Consider the following 6,000-nt stretch of genomic DNA (forward strand, 5'->3'; position numbering starts at 1 on the left):
CGTCAAGGAAATACGATTAGAATAACAACCACCATGTAAACATTTCCAAGCATTATTGCCTTTGCTGTACTGAAAAGCAGCGGTACCTGTCACTACTTGCTATGTATCTACCACCATTAAATCTTAATACCGAGGAAGAATTTCAATCCATAAGGCAGACTGTCAAGCCTGAAATTCAGGTACTGCACACAGAGGGAGGACGAGGGGCTAACCTCCTAAGAAAGCCGTCACTCACTAATTTTACAAAATGTAATTAACCAGCTCCAGTCCTGTGCATTTCCTTCCCTCGGAGAAGGGTTCCTTCACCAAGTAATTAGACCGTCCCAGTCAAGACTCAAGTCAGCACAGAAAATATTTTCCCCAAAACAAAGCCACATGCACAATCGTAGAAGATTCAAGCTCTATTTCAAAAAAATACTGCTGGTTCCTCACAGTAACCTAAAGCTCTTCCTAGTTTTTCCTTAGTCACTGCGTGGATCTAAAACTAACTGAAACCAACACACCACCGTGGGAGCCCCCAAAAAGCAATTAATCCCAGTTTTATTCCCATCCTCGAGACACTTTATTATTTATAGAGTACTGCCTTCTTTTAACGTATAGAAAAGCAGGAGGTTAAAAAAAAATAAATCCTAGTACTTCAAACATATGTCCAAAAGCCACAACATAAAGACAAAGAGTATAGATTAAAAGCAGTAAAGATATACTTGTCAGGAACCTTCCTTTGAAGTATCTGCAGGAAACACTGTCATCGTGCAGCCATGTTACAATTACACTGTTAAAATAATCACCCCCAGTTGTAAGTAGTCCATCTGGTTTACTGAAAAGGGAACACTGCTGGTACAGTATTGATTAACACGACTAGTCTTCACTGACCCTAGAGAAATACATTTGTCTGCTCTACTGAACAGCGGAAGAACGCTGCGCGACACTGTGATACGCTTCGTTTTGTTTAGAAGCATTTTTGGGGACTTAGTCAATTAAAACACGAGCAGAAAATAAACTAATCTTAACAGGTTGCCTCCCACACACGAAGGAAGAAGTGAAGGCCAGCACTTTGCTGGAAGGTTTTTTGGGTTTGGTTTTGTTTTTGGGTTGGTTTTTTTTTTTTTTGAGTTTTCTTCCCCTATCCAAAACCAACATTCATTTTGGACAATCTGTATGCTTAAGTCTGAGAAAATGCTATTACAACACCATAAAAACAAGAAGCAGCACATAAAAAAGAATCAATTCACCCTAAGCCACGTTTTTATGAAATGGAGATGCAGACAAGAGTTCATTTTTAAAAGCAGAAACGGAACTGAACAGTAAAACCAATTGTGAAACACTAAACGTAACATCTCCAGTTTCCAGCCTGTCAAAGCCACTAATGCTTACATGACCAGGGCTCCTATAATCACTATTTAGAACAGAAACAAGGAAAAAATAAAAAATAGTTGGGAACTGATCAAGTTGGCGAGCAGAAAGTGAAGGGCTCCTATGCACTCCAGACTCCCATGTGTCTTTTGCTGTATGGGCAACTCAGCCTGCTCCGAATTTCGCAAACCAAACCCCCACCACTTACTCAGACAAGTCTGGAGGTGATGCAAGTCCCAGCTAGCCTAACTATACAGGTTCACAGCAAACCCCACTGGAGCCCAGACCGCCCTTTTCCAGGGAGGACACAGACAAGATGTGCCCTGGCAAGTTTTATACCTTCTTGCGCTACCTCCTTTCGGACTGACAAGTTCTGCTAGAACGAAAGAGACCTGGAGCATCTCTGCATTAAAAAAAAAAAAAAAAAAAAAAAAGAGCTGAGCTCCACAAGCCCCAGACACACCTAAGCGAGAGCAGCCGCCAGGATGGACACAGTAGTGCAGACAAGGCTGTGCTTTGGGGACAAACACCCCCAAGGCTGTGAGGGCAACTGTGCTGTAGGAGCAGCTCGACCAGAGCCCCCAGCATGGACCCACGCAGGCACAGAGCACCCCTCAGAGCGAGATCTTCCACTGAGGAGCGCTTCCCACGGAACGAAAACAGGTCACGCAGCTTCAGCGGCGACATTTCACAGGCATTAATGAAACGAGGTGCCTAAGAGTTTCCCCTGCCGAGACAGAGAAGTCACTGTAGGTCTCGCTCCACGACGCATTTAAAACCCCGCTACCGCACGCCACCACAACCATTTAAAAGTGCTCCAATATGCACCTTTAATCTGCCAGTAAATCCATTTTGTAAAAACGCCAGCTTTTTCTTTTTAAGTTAATCAAGTCAAATATTTAGTTCCTGGTAGAGCACACACAAAAGAATGTATCAATGCCATTTGAAAACACGCGAGAGTTAATCTCCTTTTCCCTCTCCATGACTCCATGAAGTGTTTTTTTCCCCCAGAAAAAGAAAATAATTGGAGTGATTACATAAAAATGTTCTATTTTATGAACAACCAAGAAAAAAGGAAAAAATGCATTTAAATTCAAGTTCCTTACATTTATACAAATTCCAGCATTTCGAGAAAGCACACAGCCACTACAAAGCATTACATTCGCAAAATGTTTTCAGCTAAATACCTTTGCCTGCACAAGGTATTAAAAAAAAAAAAAAAAAAAGAAGTCTATACCCAATTTCAGAAACCATCTCAGGAGAGAATTTTGCTTCAAGAGCTGCCTGGAATTTGTTCTCTGCCTATAGGGCCGTGTCCCCAGTGGTAAGAGAGTACTTTGTGTACAAAACCAAGGGGGGGCGGGGGGAAGGGGGGGAGGAGGAACCCTTTCCTGCAACTGGATATCAAAACAGATCTCCAAGCTTGGAGTAGAAGCCAATCCGTAAACACACCGACTCTTGTGCCTCAATGAACAGGCCGATTTTCAATCCGCACGCACACCCCCTCGCAGGACAGCTGCTCTCTCTGGGAAAGGGCAGAGGGCACCGAGGGCTCAGCTCATCCCAGCTCCTTTCGAAGAGAGGGGGGTGGGAGGGGGGGGCGGCGATTTGCCTTTCTAAACATGCAATCAATCTACCGGACTGGGGGAGGTTAATTCTGGACTGCAGAAGTGCAGCTGTTTTGGGTTGGGATTCTTTTTTTTTTTTTTTTTTTTTTTTCTTCCTTTCTTTGCTAAGGGGCAAAGGTGTCCAGCAGCCCCTCTCCGGCACACAAAGGCTTCTCCGAGGAGGAAAAAAAAAACACCAAGCAATTTAAAGATTAAACTAGAAAATAAATAAATAAACGCGGATCAGCCAGGCTGGCTGGCGGCAGCTCGGTTCAGCTCCATCCTCTGCGCACACACACGCAGGGCTAACGCCTACCCAGGGATGATGAAATGGGAAACGGAAATTACCATTTCAGACAACTTTTGGTATTGTTCCTCCCAGCACAGTGCTCACCCCAAAATGCGTGCTCCCCCTCCGCGCCTCTGCGCGCCGCCGTGTCCCCACAAAAAAAAAAAGGGGGGGGGGGGGGGGGGGGGACGGGCCCACGCCGCGGCCTCGACCCAGAGCCCCGCGCTCCCCCCACCCCGTGATGCACCCCACGGCTCCCCATCCGTAAATATTTACCACCCCCCGAGCTCTCTCTGCAGCTCCCCCCCACCCTCCCCAAACCCTCCTCACCCCAGCCAGCCCCTGCCTCCCTCCAGCCTCCTGCAGCCCCTTCCCACCCCCTGCCCACCCCCCCCCGGCCCTTCTGCCCTTCCACGGACACCCCCGTGTTCTCCCCTCTCCTCCCCCAGTCCCTAACAGCCCCTTCTTGCTCTAAACAGGCCCTGACCTTCTTCACCACCCCCCACAAAAACCTCGGTACGGCGCTTTCCTCCCGTGCCCCCCCCCACCCCCCCGCGCTGTTCCCGGTGCACCCTCTTTAGGCCCCTCTGCCCTCACCCCCCTGCTTCCCCCCCACCCCAACCCCACCCAGACCCCTCTACTCTCCCACCAAGTCGCGGCAGCCTCCGCCTCCCCCCTCCCTGCCGCCCCTTACCGGAGCTCCGGGCTCAGCGGGCCGAGGGCAGCCTCGCGGGGGAGCGAGGCCTGCGGCTCCGCCGGCCCCGCCGCATAGAGGAGGCGGCGGGGGAAGGGTGAAGGGGCTACGGCGGCGCTGAAGGGCGGCGGCGGAGGGACGCTGGGGAGGGGAGCGGTATTAGCGGAGGGGGCGCGGGCAGTGGCGGCGGCGCCTCCCGGCCGCCCGCTCCATGGCCCCGCCGCGCTCGGCCTCGGCCTCGGCTCCCAGCGCTGCCGCCCGCCCGCCCGATCGGCCACCGCTGAGACGCTGCCGCTCATTGGCCCGCCGCGTCGGCGCGCCCCATTGGAGGAACACGGCCAGCGCCGCCGTGACGTCAGCGCGCCGCCGCCGCGGGGAAGCGCGGGGGGGGGGGGGTGAGGGGGAGGCGAACGCGACGCCACAGCGCCCCCCCCGCCGCGCGCTCGGCATGACGAGAGCGGGGAGGCGGGGCTGAGGGGCGGCGGCCGCCATTGGCCGACGTGTCCCGGCGGCGCGGCTGCCTATTGGCGGGTTCTGCAGGGGTCACGAGCGCGGCGGCGCTTCCGGGGCGAGCCCGGTGGGGGGGCGGGTTGGTCTCTCTACCGCCGCCGCCCCCCCCTCCCCGGCCCTGGTCCCGCTCCCCTCAGCCCCGGAGGTACGTGTGGGGTCCGCCGAGGCGCCGCTCCGCCGCCGGCAGCGGGACAGGGCTGCCCGCCGTCGTGCCGCCCGCCCCGGGCCCGCTGAGCGGCCGCGGGGCCCAGCGGAGGCTTCTGACAGGACGGCGGCGGCGGGTGGTGCGGGGTCAGTCCCGTGTCCTGTCGTGCCCCCTCCCGCCGGTTGTCTCCCCCCGCCGGGCGGGGAGCCCCGCGGTCCCTGTCCCTGAAAGGCGGTGGTTTCCAGGGGTCAGGGCGGCGCGGGGCAGCGGTCGGTTACATGTTACCGCCGGGACACACCGGGCGTTCGCTCGGCGTTACGAGCCGCTGCGTGCTTTGGGGCTGAGAACGGCGTTCGCCTTAAAAGTTCTCGATGCCCAGTGCTTTCCCTGTCGATAAGAGGCTGTGCTAATGAGAAGCTCCCCTCGGTGGTCATTTACATACAGCGTCGTTCTGTGTGGCCAGGGATCGCCCGGGTCAAGCCCCGGATGCCCCGGCCGGAGCTGAGGGTACCGGGGACCCGCGGGTTGAGTGTGGCTCCCGCCGTCCTGGGGGAAGGCCGCCAAGCGCGGCTCCTCTGCTTGGCCCCAAGCGGGACCTTCCTCCTGACCAAGCTGTGTTCGTTGTGCCTGGTTGTTTTTCTCTGATCCTTTCAAGTGCTGACTGCATAATGCCAAGAGGCTTTTGTGCTGGTTTTATTTACAGGGTCTCATCTAAACAACCAAACCTCTCCAAACAAGGATGGTCGTCCTGACTGGATAAGCCTTTGTCCCGCTGGGCTTGTGGAAGCGACAGAAGAAAGCGTGGGCGTGCTGGACCGCACCGTGCAGACGGGCAGCCGTGTGACGACTGGGTTCCTGTCCTGCTGTTTGGCTGCAGCAGTGTCTTGAGCCCCGGTGGGGCTGCGGTATCTCCTCCTCACAGTCGCTGCGTTCCCACCTGCTACATATGTGCTCTCGAGCAGTAAGGTAACTCCAAAAGTACTGGTAGATCCCATTACTCAAGCACAGCTGCCCATGCCTGAGCTCAGCGCAACCTTTTTATGGAACAGGAATGCTTGTTGTGTATCTGTATTTCGTACCACGCATCTAAGTGCCAGAGCCCCTTCGTGTCATCCAGGTAAACCAAATGCTGTGGTATCCCCCAGGGAAGAATCTTGTTTACAGAGCAGATCTTCACAGCAAGTCCAAAATGGGGACGCGTGCATAGCTCCCCGCCCAGACCGGGTGGCCCAGGTGTCCTGGTGTGGGTGGCAGCCACCTGCACAGCTGCGTCACTGCGTTTTGTTTTGGTTGCCGAGGATGGGGAACCCTTGAGGCAGCAGCTCTCAAACAATTTCTACCAGTGACCTCATCAGTAATTGTTCTGTTTTTTAACCCCGCTCTTCCAGGAGCGTGGCCCATA

General features: G+C 54.5%; 1 protein-coding gene across 1 annotated transcript in view; it reads right to left on the minus strand.

Annotated features, from left to right (window-relative positions):
• Nucleotides 1-4,242, minus strand: part of ANKRD11 (ankyrin repeat domain containing 11) — a 158,048-nt gene extending 153,806 nt beyond the window's left edge. The window contains exon 1 of the mRNA XM_063334856.1: nucleotides 3,944-4,242. The gene's annotated coding sequence lies outside the window, so the exon portion shown is untranslated. The remainder of the gene's footprint in view (nucleotides 1-3,943) is intronic.
• Nucleotides 4,243-6,000: the final 1,758 nt, after the last annotated feature.

Source organism: Chroicocephalus ridibundus, chromosome 4 (genome assembly GCF_963924245.1).
Source record: "Chroicocephalus ridibundus chromosome 4, bChrRid1.1, whole genome shotgun sequence".
NCBI lineage: Eukaryota > Metazoa > Chordata > Aves > Charadriiformes > Laridae > Chroicocephalus > Chroicocephalus ridibundus.